This window comes from Anser cygnoides, chromosome 3, assembly GCF_040182565.1.
Source record: "Anser cygnoides isolate HZ-2024a breed goose chromosome 3, Taihu_goose_T2T_genome, whole genome shotgun sequence".
Taxonomy (NCBI): Eukaryota; Metazoa; Chordata; class Aves; order Anseriformes; family Anatidae; genus Anser; species Anser cygnoides.
Genome location: NC_089875.1, coordinates 120,835,027 through 120,852,425, shown reverse-complemented (window position 1 = coordinate 120,852,425; position 17,399 = coordinate 120,835,027). Strand labels below are relative to the sequence as shown.

The following is a 17,399-nucleotide window of genomic DNA, read 5'->3' as shown; positions in this document are numbered from 1 at the left end:
GACTTGACAGAGACCCAGCTTCGTGTGTGTGTCTGCAGCATGCTGGCAAGTGCTTGCTTCCAGTTGCCTGGTGGGATGAGTGTTTTCGGATCTACATGAGAACCTTTTGCAGCTGGAGGAAAACAAATTTTATTACCTGCTTCATACATGAAGGAGGTATTCTTTTGTTCTCTGTACGTGCAAGGGGTCTGTGTAGGCTAGATTAAGTTTATAGGAATCCTATTCACTGCTGTGGTGGTAGATGAGGTATTAATATTGGGCTAAGGAAGTAACTTGCAAGCCAGGCATGCAAAATATATTAATTACTGTTTGGTTCTCAATACCCCCAGCTGAATCTTGCTTGCCTTAAATTCCTGGCATTGGTTTCCTCTCCACTCTTGAACTTCTTATTTAAGGAGCCGTGTTTTCTTTTCGCTTTCTGAAAACATGCCACTGACTCCTAAGTTGGTCAATAAAACAACTCCTGCTGCCGAAACAATACTGTGGGCTATTTTTCAGCGAGCATTGTGAACGGCCAGTTTTATTCTTCTGATAAGCCTATGTCCTATCAATTAGGAAGTGTAGCATATAGTCATTTCCTGCATTTTGAACTGCCCATTTCTTATGAGCTCTGAAGCAAGCCCTGAATCTGCTTTTTGTTCTTCAGTGGTACTGTAATACTAATGGAAGCAGAAAGCATTTAGTTAGTTCATAAAATACAAGCGCTGTTTCTCCTTGGATATTTATTCTGACCTTTATTTTGGACACTTTCTCTGCCATGATCAGATTCTCTGATTACAATGTCAGCTTTCACTAGCAATCTCTTTGTGATTTAACTGGCAGGGCTCTGGAGTTTGAGCAACTGGGATGCAGCAGCTCTGACGTGTAAGTAGCACTCCAGTGTTGAAAAGGAAAGTTCTTCCTGGCAGGGAGATCTCACTGGGCTCTCATTCCTAGGCTCTGCCATAAGTCTTATTTTATGACCCAGGGCAAACTTCTTGACTTGCCTATGTACCAGCGTGTAATATGAATATAATCCTTTCAGGGCTGTTGAGATGTTTTCATGTTTGTAAAATATTTGAGGATTCTTGGCCGGGTGTTAGTGCGTGCTGCTCTCGATAGCATAAACATGAATAACATAAGTGTATTTACACAGAATAAGAACGTGTTATTTAAGCTAATACTAACTTTTTTTCATGCCACAGATGGGAGAGGTAAGTAGTTCATCACCAGTTTTCTCAGCTAAGTTGTATTATGCATTGTTTCCAGACGCCATGCTCATTTTTTTCTCCGTCTGTTTGCATTTCGTGGGGGCTCCGTCTGCTCGATGGAGCAGTGCTGTGTAGCGATAAGAACAGCAATCTGAGAAAGAGGGAACTTGCTGAACTTGAAACTTATTCCTCCCTCTTTAATTTCCTCACCCATAGAAGTAGAATGATGTTAACATATTGGAGATTCATAAAATTTAAGGCGAGAACAGGCAATTAAATCGCCTTGTCTGATATGTTTTATATGCTTTATATCACGAGTCTTTAAATTTTAATCATTTACTCTGAAACTGAGACCAGTAACTGATGTTTGGCTAAAAACAATTTGAAAGCTTTCCAGCCCTGAGTGTCCGTGATTGGTAATTTCAGACTCATCACTTCTGGTAGTTTGTGCCATCTCACTGTTAAAAGTAAGTGGCTGATTTCTCATTTGAATTTGTCTAACTTCTGCCGCTGGTTCTTGTTACGACTTTCCTGACAAGATTAGAGCCCTTTAGTATCCCCTACTTTCTTGCCATGGAGGTACTTACACTCTGTAATCAAGTTACTCGATTGATAAGGAAGCAGAGTTGAGCTTTTAAGTCTCACTCTGAGGCATTTTCTCCAGCACTCAGATCATCCGGTGATTCTTCATGGTCTCCATTTATTTTTAACATCGTGGCAACCAAAAATGGTAAATGTTCCAGCCTGCATCTTATCCACGCCGACTACCAAGGTGCGATGACCTCTTTTGCTACGCAGCTATTTAAAAGGTTCGTGGTACCCATTTTGCATAGGGAAATCCTCTTCGTGAGCCTGCTCTCACACTGAGGTTCTTCCTAGTAAAGTCTGCCCCTTGGTAGTTGTGGTTTGCATTTCTTAGATTATAAATTTGTTTTCAGCTGTGTTTTGCTTTTCCTGAGCGCAGTTAAGCCAGATTTTCAGACTCCTTTTGCTGCCCTCTCCTCACAATAACGTGCTGTTCCAATAGTCGTGGTGTCAGTCACAGATTTTTATCTGCAGTGATAAAAATGTTGAACTGCATCAGACCTTAAATTTAGTGACAAAAAAAAAATTAGCATGATGCAATACCAGGAAGTAGATTAAGAACTGGCTAACTGACAGCTCTCAGAAAGCACCAGTCGATACGGAGCAGCCGATGTGGATTTCCACTCGAACCAAGGTACGCCCTGTGCCTGTACTGTCTTCTGCTAGCCTACATTTGTAATCTCAGAGGATGAAGGTAGCCCTTCATCGAGACATTCTCCCATTAAAACATGTTGACTGGCACTACTGGTGCCCCTGTTCTCTAATTCCTCACTGGGATAATCTTGTTTTACGTTGGTTTGCCTGGACTGGTACCCAGCTGACCGCTCCAGATTTGCTCTGTCCCCTTTTTGAGCACTACTGTAACATGAACATCCACCCAGCATGGACCCAGAGTCCCTCAGTTAAAAAAGGAGAAAAGCCATACAAGACTGCAAAAAGTCAGTGCGTGTTTTCTAGCTGATTTAAAATAGCTCCCTCTTAAAGGATTTGCTGGAACTCATCTCCCATTACTGATAATTCAAAGGTAGTTCGTGTGATGAAAATCTGTTGTCCCAAAAGAACTGCTCACAGTTCTTCCATTAGAAAGTTTCTGGTTTTTAAGGTATTTATATAAATTTCTAGGTCTTCAGTCTTGCACTTTGGTTAGTAAGAGGAACATCTTAAGATGGTTTATTGCTGAACGTCCCCAAGTGCAATGCTTTTGGGGAGGCTGTGGTGTATCTGCTGGCAGATTTCATGGCATTGTGGAAGTGAAGACCTTCCTAACCTTTACAAGTGGCTACTTGGGGCAACACTTGTGAATTATCCTTCGGTTCGTTCCACGGGCATAATTCCGATAAATATTGGTGTCAGCCCTCTGGCACACTCAGGTAAATTCTGTGTTATTCATAGCAACTTGCCTTCTCACTTGCTGGCTGTTCCCTTGAATTCCCCTTTTCCTTTCCCAAACTGATTCTTTACTCCCTCCGTGTTGCAGCGTACACGGATGTCTCTTTCTGTTAGGCAATATTTATCATGTTGCTTTTTAGGATCCTGAAACCAAACCTGCTTTAAATGCCTTTGTCTGTAAGAAATGATGTAGGTTAGGTTTTTTTGTCCCTGTTTTTTTTTTTTAAGGTAGGTGTTTGAAAGGATTTGCTCCATGAGAAAGTGCCTGTTTTGAAACCTGCGAATTCCAGTCAGATAAAACGCCAAGGGGTCAGGCGCGTATCTGAAGTTTGGGACGTCTGCTTCCTTTCTGGCTATCGAGCGGGAAACCTGCCAGAGAGATAGGCTTTGAAAAAAGATTTGGAAGGGGGAAGAAAGGGAACAGAACTGAGGCAGAGGATTGGGGAGGCTGGAAAAGGTACAGTGGAAAAGGGAAAAAATGCTGTTTCTGCTGCCTGAAATCTGAGGTGTGGCACAGTGGATGTCTAAGACAAATAACACAGACTCCAAAACGTATGCTGTTTTGTTGGACATAAATATTTCTTACAGTGCGAGCCTCTGAGCTCAGCCAATGGCTTTCCTGCCTCCTAGCTAAATCGGTATCTGATTTTTCTGTTCCTCTGCTGTCTTCTTGCAGGAGTTGTTTATTGACTGAAATTGTTTCCATATGGCTGCAATGTAGAGCTTGATTACATTAAACGTGGCGCTTTCCTGTGGCATTGCAGTGCTATGGGAAGCTCATCTCTTTCCTCTCCTTCCAACCTCCCCTTCCTCCGTGTAAAATTTTGGGTTTGGAAAGTGTCATTTCTTTAGGTATTCCCCCCCCTGCCCCGAGGCTCCTATAACTGGAAAACTGGGATCCAGTTTTTTAGGTCTTCATATTTGATTGCTTACGTGGGTTAAGCCTGCTCGTAAATCGCTGATAAAATACTTGAGATGAAGATTAGAGTGACGTGATTGCAGTTGGAGAGCGCTGCCGGAGCTGGGGCCCCAAGGTGCTAAGCACGGTACAAGCATGCAGGCAGGAGACAGCTCTTCACCTCCACAGACCTTACTGCCCACCAAGACATCCGTTTAGATTGTGGCTGTTTCCCCTGATGATCAGCTTAAATACAGCTCCAAGAAGGTGTTAAAATTCCTCTGCTCGGACACTTCAGGACCCTGAAGGGCCAAATTCGCCGCTTATCTGGAGCCTGGAAGCTGTGCCTAGTTTGCAGAGAACAGATCCAGATCCGTTTAATAGCAAACGGATGCATCTAGCTTTGATAAGCGTAGAAGTAGATTGTTGGTTAAGTTAGCTAATAAAACGGCAGTGAAGCATCTCCACCCTCTCTTTGCAATTGCACTTGCTCTCTTTTAAACTTGTGTTTGTAACCTGGATTCAAGAATTGTCTTTTTAATATATATATATTTTAATTTTAATAGGTTAAAATTTATATATGTTTAAGGTAAGTATATAACTGACATCTAATGCAATGCCTGCACTTCTTGCAGCGGATTTGAACAGAATCTAGGCGGTGTATTTGTACCTCCAGGGTCTCAAATAAAGCCAAACCAGCGAAGTGATGGTGGTCACTGCTGGCTGAGCACATGGAACCAGACTGAAGAAGTAGTAGGCCACCTTCTGACAGTGCAGAGAGAATATTTTCTTCGTTTCAGTATATTCAGATAAGTGGTCTGTGAACTGAACTAATTCAGATCCCAAATGATTTTGTAGATGCAGAAATGCTCGTTTCCCTCCTGTAATGTAAGGGGGGGGGGGGGGGGGGACGACACACAATGCGGAATGCATTCACAAATACAAAAATCTTTCAGTGGAGGACACAGCAAGGTTCAATGCACTTAATAAAGATAATTCATTTGTTTTCGCTAAATCACTTTTGAATGCAGACCATGTTTCCATACCCTCTTTATGCATACAGTGCATAGGATGTACCATTCAAGATTATTAAAACTATGATATATAAAAGCTGGCATTTTTCATTTTTTTTATAAACAACCTGGCTAATGACCAGCAGTCCCAACTGAGGTGCAGGTACGCTGTTTTCAGGCCTTTGCCTTGCTGGAGTTTGAAGTTATCTCCAGTCTTTTCAATTCAATTCAGTGTAAAAATGCAGGTTTCAGGGGGAGAAACTCCCATTTCCTAAAAATGGAGCATCTGGTCGCTTCTTGGGTGGGATAGGGCACGCAGTGTTAGATGTCTGGGGCAGATTGAAGCCACAAGTGATTTCGATGTGCCTCATAATTCGCAAGTGTTTGACTTGCGAGCTGACAGGAGGGCAGCGACCAGGAAGCAGTGATGGCCATCTCTGCTTCTCCTCTTCCTTGAAGGACTCAGCACCTCGCTGCAGCTGGGATATTACAAGTCTTACAGCTCTGATGCGATGGAGCTGCCTCCCTTCAGCCCACGCTGAGGAACCTCGCTTCAGAAAGGTGGATTTAAAGCCTGTGATTCTCCTTTCTGTTATCTGTCTTCTGCTTCAGATGGCTCCCTGTCCATCATGCTGTTTTTTGTGGATCCCTTTATCGATGGCTTGTGCGCACTGTAAGGAAAGAACTCTTTCTGAGAGGCTGTGGATCTTCCAGCCATGGCAGGATGCCTACAAATCCTGATTTTTCCTGGAGATCTTTTTACTCCATATTTTGCAAAGCAGTGTGGGAAAAGTAGGCTAGAGAAGGCTTTTTTTTTTTTGTGTCCCTCATGAAATGCATGAGTTACATGGCAGCAGAAATGAAGTTTAAGGAGTGTTTAGTTTCCATTGTTGCCATCTTCATGGAAAGGGAGAAGCAAAAGCTGAAGTGTGACTGTCCCTGACCTTGCCTGTCTTGCTTGCACGTCAGGGCTGTGTTCTGCCTCTTACCCTGTGGACAACCAGCTAACAGAAACACAAAGCTTTACCTCTTTAAACCCTCCAAAGCTGCCTTCAAGGAGCTCTCCTTTACGCTGTCAAAGTTTTAGTTAGTTTACTACTTACTTTTCCTGTGATTTTTTTCAAACCTATTAAAACAGTGAATTGATGAAGGCTCTTGTGTGTTTTACGTGAGCTCACATCTATGAGTGTGGAATAAAACTAGTGCTGAATATCTGTAACTTCCATTATATTTCAGTGCTTTTTGAAGGTGAGTCCTTAAAACAAGATACAGTGAGTGTTAGAGGCAGGGGGAGTGCTCTCTGGTTTTTGCAAGAACTGAACTGGAATTATACCAAGGAAATTTCCTTTTTTTTAATTAACAGGTGAGCAGAGTTCTAGGTCCTTTCATACTTAATTCTCCATTGTGCTTGCTTTTTGACAGCCTTTTGCTGTCTACTTTCTAAAGGAGCTGCTGGCCCTTCCTCTAGTTTGAGAGTTTCCTACGTGCAGCCTTCCTCCTGCCCTTCGTGGTAGTGGTGGCTTGAACAGGGCTTGTGGTGGTCTCCTGGGGATAGGAAACCGCTCCGTGGTGGGATTGAAGTGCTTCTGGTCTCCTTGCCTACCCTCAAAGTCCCTAACGCTGGCCTTCTCATTAACAGCATGTGTTAAATGCCCCGAATTTACTGACTGAGCAGAACTCCCCTTCAGTTTTCTGATGGAAATTATTTCTGAGAAGAGACTGCAGGCTCAGGGCCATGCTCTCTTTGCAGTACTATCAGCACGTTTTGGCTGCAAGTGTAAGTTTTTTCGTAAATATTAAAGGAAAGGGTTATGGGCGGTGACTTGTGAGGTGTGACTGTGTGACAGTGCTTTCTCCCAAACCGTCCTGTGTTGTTTCGGATGAGCTGGGGCTGAGCTCAGTGTGCTTAGAGCCCCTGAGGAGAGCCTTGGTCCGTGACGGCAGTGCCCAGAAACCAGGGGCGCTGCAGTTAATGTTTTCTGCTGCATCTGGATTCTTTCTCGCCCATCCTGTTGATCTTTTTCCTTACCAGTTCTTAAGCTTTTTGCAGTCGTAGTTTCCAATTGAAAGCTTAGCTTAACCCATCTTAACTAACTTTTTAGCTCATGCCTTAGTCAACCACAGATCAAAATTAATTTAGCGACGTTCTCTCAGGTTCCTGAAGCCACCAGGCCAAAAAGTGCGTGTCTCTACCTCACAGCCCTGAGAAAGGTTGTCGTTAAAGGTGATTTTGCAGTCTATTTGCACCAGAACCAGCCAAAATCCACGTGGGTCATCATGTGCCTGTGCATTTATTTTTGAGCCAGTTGCGCTGGAAAACTGCATGCGTGGGGAACGGGGCGTGAGAGGTGCCTTCCCACCTCAGCACTTCAGCAGTGCGTTCAAATGGGGAAATGAAAATAATTGTTCCGTACGGATAAATCCTTGCACTTCTCATCCTGTCCCCTGTTCTCTCTTCCCTCCTTGCTTTTGAAAGGTGGACCTTTTGAAGTCTTTTATAGCTCTTACAGATGTGTGCCCTGCTGGATTTAACGCTGTGGCTGGCACAAGGGAGGCTTAGAAGCCCAGTTAAACCCAGTTAAACAGGGTTTAACTGGTGTTTTACGTGGCAGGCTCTTAAATTGTGACTTCAGTGAGGTTCCTGCTTTGCTGCAGTGCTGCATGCATGTGGTACTTCTAAAAATAAGGGTGTATGTGCGTCTCTAAGGCATTGCTTTAAGCCAGGCCCTGATCTGGGTGATGGCAGGGCTATCCTAATTCCTGCCCCTGAATATAGGCAGCGGTGTGATAGCATTTACGTAAGAGTTGCAAAATACAACAACATGGAGGGTCAGTTCAGTTAAAATCGGGTTGATAAATGAAAGGCTGTGCTGGTCGCATCAGGAGTTTGCTTCTCTCTCACACCTGTGGATGCTGAGGACAGACTTCCAGAACAGGGCCAGCACTGAAGCCTCTGTGTACTTGCAGATATCCTCACAGCGTGGTTCAGGCTTTCAGTGTAGCTTTTGCATCCCACCTTCTCCAGCCAAAAGGGGTGTATGCTAGTTAAATTCTTAATAGCCCATTTGTCTGGACAAGTGGCCACCCCGAGCTGTGCCCCCTGCAGTCCTTGCCACCCATTTAATGTCCCATACCTGGAGGCTGGGCAGCCTTCACGAAGCGAGGTGCTCTGAGTTCAGATCCTGTTGATCATTATAAATAAATTTTAAATTAAATGCCTTTATTTATAAGCTGTCACTTCTTGTCGGTACCTTTTTGTTGTGGTGTGGTTGCTGTTCGTCATTTCCCTACCTTGCAAGCCGTCTACAGTGTGTGCACTTCTAGATCCCATGAAGTTTTTCTTCTTCGTGCTTATCTTATTGCACCACAGTTGTCAGTGTTCTTGTCTGCCCCCAATACTGTTGGATCACACTCTTCCTGTCTCTCCATACTGTGTTTTCCAAAAACTTTCTCTTAAATTCCCACATGAGACTGTTTTTTGGCTGCGATCGTCTTTGTAAGAGATGTTCAAGTCTTGAACAAGGATTTTCACATTTTCCTTTTTTTTTTTTTCCCCTAGGTATTTATTTAATAGCCTCAGTGTTTTGGAGCCCGACAGCCTCTCAATTTACCTAAAACATTAGTTTTGTATCAGGTATGTGTGACTATACAGCTCCAAACACCATATAGTAGTGCTAGCTCTTTAAATGGGGGAAGGCACTGCAAATGAAGGTTCCCACAGTTGCCTCACTGACGGCACAAGGGTTAATATCATTCTCCAGATGTTAATCTTTCCTGCTTTTATCTTAATGTATGCATATAAAAACATTGCGGTATCTTTGTCCCTTTGCACTTGAACTAGAAACAGTAGTCTATTTGTGGTGCGTAGTAGAAAAGTGTTTTCTTTTGTACTTTTAGTTTAGCAGTTTCTTTTGTACTTTTAGTTTAGCAGTTTCTCTGTAGCAGGTAGGGGAAGGAAAAAAAAGATCAAGACGTCTTTGCAGTGAAACACGAAATGAGAGGACAGCAATATCTGAAGTTCGCATCATCTCCGCTAATAGGAGCAGAGATGACAAAACAGATTGAGCGGTTCCTTCCTCCCTCCGTTTTGGAGAGGGCAAAGGAAAGCCGTAGGCTGAAGAGAATGATCTGCAAATACAATGCTGAATGAAATTTGCATTTCTCCTTGCATGGAGTTGGGAGCAGTTCTGATACAAACGTATTGGCAATGGATTTTCGTAACCTGCAATGAGCAGCGTGCTCGAATTCCGCTGCTGATTTCTATCCAAAGATTTCTGCTTTACAGCCGTCATTAAAAATTCATGGGGCAACTTGAGATCAAAGCAAATATCCATTCTCCTTACTGTATAAACTTGTTTTTTTTTTTTTGTGGAACGTATGCATTGCATCTGTGTATTTCATGTAAGTATTCTTGTCCTAGCAAAGGCAGGCAGCCTTTAGATAGTGCGGTTGGATTCAAGGTGTGGGAAAGCAGCCTCGGACGCCCTGATGAATGGTGGTGTGATTCTCTGCTGTTTTTCTTCACCTCCCAAGTAAGTGTAGGTACCTGAGGCTGTCCCAGGAAGGGGATGGTTTGTCTTCGGTGTGTTTGCTCCTTGCTGAGAACAAAGCTGCCCTCACTCCAGGTATTTCAGAAATGATCTCCTGACAAGTGCTTTCTCTTCATTCATATTTCTTTTCCGAATAACTTCCTCTTCTCTTCCTTTCCCACCTTGCCGCATACTTCAGAGCAGCATGAAAGAAAGCAAGCTGTAAATATTGGAATCTTTTATCAAATTTTTAGGTTTTTTTCTTTTCTAAATGTGTCAGCTTTGAGAACCAACACTATCCAACAATCTCATGTTTTGCCAGGACCTAAGATCTCAGTTTTTCAGTGAAAAGCTTGTAGGTGTGAACGCCAGTGGTTCCAATTCAAGAAGGCAGGTATAAAGCTTTGCAGCTGTGTGGATTCTGAAGGGCTGGGGTTGCTCGTAAGGAGGCATCTCTTTGAGGTTCATACGTGTCAAATCTTCCTTGCCTTGTATTCCACTTCTGACCCGTCCTAGTTGGCTGTTTTTTTATGTGATCTGTTGGTTTTTTGCTTGATGGGGTTGGTGTATGCAAGTCCTGGGTGTAGTTTAGCCCTGTATGGTGTTACTTTAAGCCCTGTTAAAAAGAAGGAGAAGGGAGGGAAGGCAAAAATCTGAAAAGCTGCTAGATCTTAAAGATTAATCAGCCTGGTTTGAATAGCAAGCAAAGCTACAAGGGTGTTTTTCTCCACATTATGTTTCCTTCATTCTGCTCTCGCAAAGTTGTTTCTCTGGGGGAAGATTTCAAGCTCCATACGGCTGTGTTCTTGTATTAGTGTCAGGACCCAGGCTGAGATTATTTGTGGGAATATGTACAGTCACATTTCCTGGGGTTACTCTCGTGCTTTCGTGCTCGGTGGAATTAAGGCCTCATTTTGCACCATTGCTTATCGAGTGCTTCGTTAATACATATATCTGTATTTACAGGCTCATACCTGGGACCTCTTGCGTGTGAGCTTACACCTGAAGTGAAGTCAGCAGAAATGGTGGGGGCTTCCTAGCTTGTGTGGTTGATGAGAAGAGTCCCGTTTATAAATACTCTGAAGAACCTGCGGTAGTATTCTTACAGAAAGGACATGAAAAAGGGGCTGGCAGAAGGGCACTTATGATGGGTCAGGGGGAGCTGGTGGCCTGCAGGGGATTAGGAGGTGCCCCGGGAAATAACTGCAGCAAACCCAAATGTTTGGGACTTGGTGCTTCCCAGCATTGTCTGGGGAGTATAAATTGAAGGGAAACAGTTCTTTTAAATCAATATTTTTAGCGAAGAAGAAGTTCTACTGAAAGAGTTAATGATTTCATCACTCTGCCACTTGCATGCATCTGTGTTAGTGGGATACAAGGTGGCCCAGGGAATTGTTTTGAGAAAGCTGGACTGTTTTTTTCCTCCTGAGAGGACGAAACGTGGTCTTTTAGCCTTAGGCAAAGGGAGGCTGGTGTGGATAGCACGCAGGTTGGGCGGCACTTCATCCATCCTCTTTGGGTGTACCCGGCTGCGCTGGACCTGCCATCCGTGAAGGGGTGCGTATTGCCACCACCTAGGGCCGCAACGAGAACCGAGAGCTTTCCATGTGCTCCGATGGCTGAAATAAAAAACTGAGAGTGTGTAGTCATTTACTGAATAGCATCTGATGTCAGATCAGAATTTTCATTGAGGAACAAGTAGCATCTTTTGTCTGACCCCAGTCAAAATTAAAGAGAAGTGTGGAACAATAAGAAATCTTGGTTTTGAGCATCCACTGTCCTGTTGCTTAGTCATGATTTGGGGGGGGGGGGACAAACTTTTTTCTTTTTTTTTTCTTGTTTTTTTCTCCTCTCTGAATAGTGGACTCGGATCCAGGCAGCGGAGGGAAGAATTAGCGTTGATGTTATTTGAAACATCTGAAAGGAAACTGTCTTAAAGGCAACAATAAATGCTCTGGTAATAACACAGACTAAACTGTACTTAAAACACGTCTGTATCCATCACTCTGATATACTGAAATAGCAATCTGGTGATTTGATGTCAGGATGATGAATTATAACCTTTTTTATTATTTATTTTAAGGTTTAGTTGCAGACTTTATAGAAAACAAAGTGTGTCTGGTTCTGGTTGTAAGGTTTATTGAACGGCTGGGAGAAACTTTCAGCATTGGAGCACAAGTGGTGGATTGTGCATATAAATACACAATCACACGAGCGCATTTGCATGTACATGCAATTTATGCTCGTCTCCGTAGGTAATTTACAATGTGCAAAATTACAGCCGTGTATAAATCACGTTTATTTAAACGCGTGGTGGTGGCTGGAGGTCGAGCGAGGGGTGGCACCTTGCTGCGCCTTGCAGAGCTCCTGCGCGGGGAGGGACAACTTTACGTTGACGGGGAACCAAGTTAAGGCAGGGTGACAATGTGGTTGAGCAGATTTATTGGAGTGGCTTGGAGGTCTGGTATAACCCTTCCAATTCATGCAGTCGAGGCGGATGGAGAACATCCCTGAGACCAGTGCGGCTTTGCGCTGTTGGCCACTGGTGCTACTGGGACCGTCGCATCCGAGCCCTGCTGACTGTGGCGTTGCCAGCAAGCGCGGCTCTTGGGGTGTGAAAAGGTTGCAAGGTACTTTTCCTTTGGTTTAAAACAAACTTTGCTGTGAAATGCCTGTTGGGTTGGCCAAAGTTCAAGCTGTTCATCCTCTTTGTTGGCCGGACCGGTTGCTGGATAGCATTGGCGCTCAGCGTTGGCTTGCGGTAGGGTTGACCGCTTATCTTGGTGTCCCGAATCGGCTCGGTACGAAATGGGTATGATAGGAGATCCCATCAGTTGTCTTCTCCTACTCCTCATTCAGACTAAAACTTCTTGGCAGAGCGTAAATCTGCCCTGAAGCTGTTGATGCTGCTTTTGTTGCTCCCTGGATGGGAGTGACCAACTTTGCCTGCTCAAAGCTCGGTTTAATCCTTCGTAAACAATTTATTAGACCTGTTGGAGCCTTTCCTCTATGTCCAGTGTGATCCAAGGCCGACAGCTCCAGCCCCTTCAAATTTGTGTTTTTAGGAGGTGCTCTAGTTTCTTTTATTTGTGTGCTTCTCCCTGAAGGAGATGGATTGCTCTTGTTTGCTTGAATTTCATGTATTTAATGGGTTTTTACGCAGTTTGTATCATAGAAATGGTTGTCAATCCAATGCTTCCATTAGTTTTATCTCCGTCAAGCGTAGAAAGCTGACCACAAGAAAAGCTTGGGCTCCTCCAGTGCTGCAGGACGGTGTCACGGGAGGCAGGCAATGAATGCCTTTACATCTGGCTTCACTGCGTAAAGTTGATGGTGGCTGTATCCCTGTGTCTGGGCGTAAATATTTGTAAGCTGTTCATCCGAACAGCAAAATGCTGCCTCCCAGGTAGGTGAAGGATCCAAGAGGTACCTCCCAGCCCCTCTCCTGCCCCGACAGACCCATGCGTGGATTTAGAGGGCGCGTGTTTGTCCCAGCGCGTCGATTGTCGGAGCTGGCACTGCGGCGCGGGGATCGATTTAAATCAAAGCGCCTTCAATAGCAGGCAGGAAACCGTGGGCTGAATAATTGAACTTAGTTTTGTTTTGCACATGTAGTCCTTCATTATTGTGAAAGAAAAGGAGGGTTGTGCTGGCAACTTTTCACTTTCCTAACAGGTGTCACGAAAACCTAAGCGATTACCTGGCTTCCTATACATTTATTACGTGCGGGATTAGAAAATAGTTGATTCTCTGCATATTTCCCAGCTGATTCTCGTTTATAAATCATGTCAAGCAATGTGTGGATGGCAACTGGGATTCAATTGAAAGCGCAGTCTTACTTGGCATTATGGCTATTGCAGTCATGTCAAAATGCAGTTTTTCTTTTAAAGTAAACTGATTAAATACAGTGAGTCTTGTCTGTGAAAAGGAAATTTCACTTAATTTCTGGTTACCGTGCCCTTCAGAAACATAGAGCTGGCAGAGCTCATCAACTCACTTCAGTTTTATTCCTCATTTAAAAGCAAGAAACTGTTTTTCCTGCTGTCTGAATTCCCAACTGGTTTCTCAACTTTGAAAGCGGTAGTCATTGAACTGAGCTAAATAAGCAGAGTTACAAAAGCACAAACATTTTCTTTTTGCTTGCAGGCAAGGAGACGGCTTGAAAGATGGTCTGCCGTTTAATCGGGCACTAGTTCCCCGTGCCCACCAAGTGACTTCCACTAGTTCACTGGCTTGATAGCCCTTTTCCAGTGTAAAACGTTTGCTGTGTACGTATCTTACTCGCTCTGTAGATTTATTTCCTGCTGGGAAGTGATGTTAAAGCTTTTATTTCCCATCCTCCCAAGTGGAATCTTCTTAAGAGAACGTTGACGCAAAGTCCTTCAGCTGTTTCATGGTGGGATTTGGTTTGGTTTTCCTCTTGTGCCATCCCCGTCAGTGTTTAGGACGAGTCTCTGAATATCGTTGGAGAGGAACTGCTAAATTTGCTTCTCTTGAAGGATATACGTTCACGGCAGGATGCTCGCCGGGTAGCGGGGCTCTCTGCCTGCTATTTTAAGCTTGTTTATCTTTTCAGATAATGCTTGCCCTGGCATCATTCATAGTACTCTTAACTTTTAAAGGCTTTAAATGCAAGGTAAACATAGACCATCTACTCCTACCAGATCCTTCTTCCAAGCTCACGTGAGCCCTAAAAGACAGCAAAAGTACATCCTGGTACTGAAAGCGGTGGGTCTTGAGAGGATGGCCGAGCCGCAGCATGGAAATGCTGAAGTTGGAATTAGTGCCTAGAATAAGGGATGGTTTGAGCTCCGTGAAGGCAGGGCAGGAGAGGTGCCCTGCAGTCGCACGAGCAGGAGCTCGGTCTGCAGAGTGAGCATTCTCAACAGATGCAGCTTCTGCGCAGGAGTTAAAAATAAATTGTGAGGAATGAAGGGGAAAAAAAAAAAGTTGGGAAACAAAGCTAGGTATCAGTTTATGGCAACTCTGGATTTCTGTGTGTGTTGAGGAGTGAAATTCTCAAATCTTGAAGCAGGAAATGCCTGTACACAGCCATAACAGCTTCCTTTTCTCTCCTTTCAGAACACTAACTTTTCCTACTCCTATGTCTGGACTGTTTTCCTTCCTAAAATGAGCCAAGCTTTGTCTACTTTTCACAATACCTGGGGAGAAAAATGGTGTTTTGCTCTGTGCGGGGATTTGCAGTAGGGTTTTTTCTTTGTTCAGGTAGGGTATTTTAGGACTCAGCCCAGCAATTTAATATTTATAAAGTGTCTTTTTTTTTTTTTTTTTTAAGTGCCTGGGAAACCAAGAGCAGAACAGAAGACAGCTAGCAGGCCTTCAGTATGATCTGGGTTGTACCGTCTAGAAATGGTCTTTTTCATAGCAGTTTGCTTTTTTTTTTCTTTTTTACCAGTTGGTTTTAAATGCATAAACTACAAATGCATAGAGTCAGGTGAAACTGTTATAAGTAAAGTGCAGAACATTTAGTTTTCATTCTTTCCCTCATAGTTTGAAGTCAAAAGCACAAAGCATCCGAGGATCGATTGCTTCATGGGTTTACTGGGAACAGCTTCCTTTTTCCTTCATTTTTTTTGTGGGGGGTGCATGAGTCGGAAATGCCATTAAAGCTCTGACCCCCAAAATGCTGAATTAGGCTGGTGTAATCCTGCTAAATCCACTTTGACTCCTGCGTGGAAAAGCACAAAGAGGACTGTGCGTTCTCTAACCAAGGCAAGTTGCAGCACTACTTCATCTTCAAAGTACTGTGGTGTTTTAAACTAAAACGTATTGTAATTGGATCAAAATGACCACGGTAGTTATTAGCTTTGTGCTATTGCCTTAAAATGTTTGCAGGTTAAAAACAAAAGAACACCAAAACACAAAGAAACACTTCCACTTCGTACTCCGGAGATAATCTTGCCTTTTTTTTATATACCAATAAAAAAGGTAGAAGCCCTCAGTGTTTACTCCCCGTTTTTGAGAGCTGCAATTTGTGTAAAATGTCACGCATTCAAAGCATCCTCTGAATTTGTGGTAGCAGGTCCTTTGCTGTCCCTGCTCTACTTGCTAACTGCTTAAGTGGATTTGTATGATCCTGAGATCCCCTTCCAGTTTCTCTGGTGTTCCCCTGTTGTACCTCCTCTTTGTGGGAATAAGAGGATGCAGGAAAGAAGGTAAAAGCCTGGAGCAGAGTTGTTCTGAAGGGCGATTTACAAGAGGATTTGGGCAGTACCAGAATCAGCAGAAAGTTCAGGTGAAGAGCCTGAAGGTTGAGGAAACCAGGCAGAAATTACCGCTGCTGGGAGAGGTCTAAGGACATTTTGAGCAGCGCTCGCAGAAATAGGGTTTGATTTTGGGGTAGTCCTGGGTGCAGCCAGGAGCTGACCTCAGGGGTCCTTGTGGGTCCCTTCCAGCTGGGGATATTCGGTGATGCTGCAGTTCTGTGGCATCAGAAATGCTTCATGTAGGCAACCCTGAAGCAAGCCAGGTTGATCTGGAAGGAGAATCCAGCTTTCGTGAGCCCAAAGATCGGTAGGTGCTAGCAAACGGTTTTGTTGCCCTTCGAAAAGGCAGTTTTTCTGTAATGAAGCAGAGCCTACGCTATGTTAATCCATGCTTTGGTCCGATGATCAATGCAGGAAAACAGCCTGCTGTGAAAATTTACCACTGTAGATCGATAGCCCCCGGCTACCCAACTGTATTAAAGGTAATTGATGGGCTGAGGGCATCTTGTAAACACTTGTTTGTCCCATCAGCATGTTTGCTTATTTGTTGACAGTAAGGATATCTACGGAGCCGCTGGCAGCTCTAAATATATTTCTAGTTTTACTTGGGCTTACTGCAGGATGTGCGTTCATTTGTCTTCTAAACCACTCCAGCGTCCCAAATATGATTAGGCATCAGTTATGGAAATGAATTAGTAGACGGTTAATTTTATAAATTTTTCAATAAAACCAAAAAAGCCTTGTTTACGGTAGGTGAATTGAGATTTCAAGGAACATCCAACTAACTTTGGCCCCAAGATGACATTTTAAGGGATAAGCGATCAAGGTTATGCAAATGAGTGAATTGATCAAAACTGGTGATTTAAATCACCCTGATTTACATCAGCAAGAGGGAAGCTTTGATTTAGATCATTGATTTTAATCTCGTTTTGGGATTGTACTTTCATTATTTTCCTAGAAGGTTGATTTTCATTGGCTGGTAACTATTTGAAGCATGTTTATTTGCAAACAATTATAGCCCTTAAGTTAATTTCTTAATTTCTTTGGGCAGGAGAGGTAATGCTGAACTAGCAGGGGAAGTGGGGCAGGAACGTGTCCTTAGGCAGGTACATAATTGAACAAGTCCTTATTTAAGTTCTTAATATTTACATTTTCTAGAAATAGCAAATGAGCTCTATGTAGATGAGGCCTGGAACTGAAAGTGTAAGGAAAAAAAAAAAAACCCTCTCTGTTCTGAAATTTGTTTTCGTATGTTGCTATCTTAAAATGCCAGTTTAAAAAAAAAAAGACAAAAACATCTCAGAAATGTTTTACATTTGGAAACTGATTCGTTAAACAAAGAAAGCATTATCTGCAGTTAATGAACTGAACTGTGTCTGGATACCACGTCCTTCAAGGTTTGAAAGCTGACGGATCTTATTCTCTCACCTTGTTTTTATTCACAGATTAGAAGAGGGAAAACAAGCCTTCCTGCTTCTCTCTGTTTTTTTTTTCTAAACTCCCAGTTGGTTATTCAGCTTTTGAATGAACAAGGCATTGAAATGAATTAGATGAATAAACCGAAATGA

The 17,399-nt window shown here is 43.3% G+C and overlaps 1 protein-coding gene across 21 annotated transcripts in view; it reads left to right on the top strand.

Moving 5' to 3' along the window:
- Positions 1 to 17,399, top strand: part of HMBOX1 (homeobox containing 1) — a 119,524-nt gene that overhangs the window by 6,555 nt on the left and 95,570 nt on the right. Inside the window, exon 2 of one of the 21 annotated variants that reach the window (XM_066995103.1) lies at positions 8,635 to 8,709. The exons of 19 other annotated variants lie outside the window; for them this stretch is intronic. The gene's annotated coding sequence lies outside the window, so the exon portion shown is untranslated. Of the gene's footprint in view, positions 1 to 8,634; positions 8,710 to 17,399 lie in introns of those variants that run through there. One more of the 21 variants, XM_066995111.1, reaches the window with a different exon arrangement.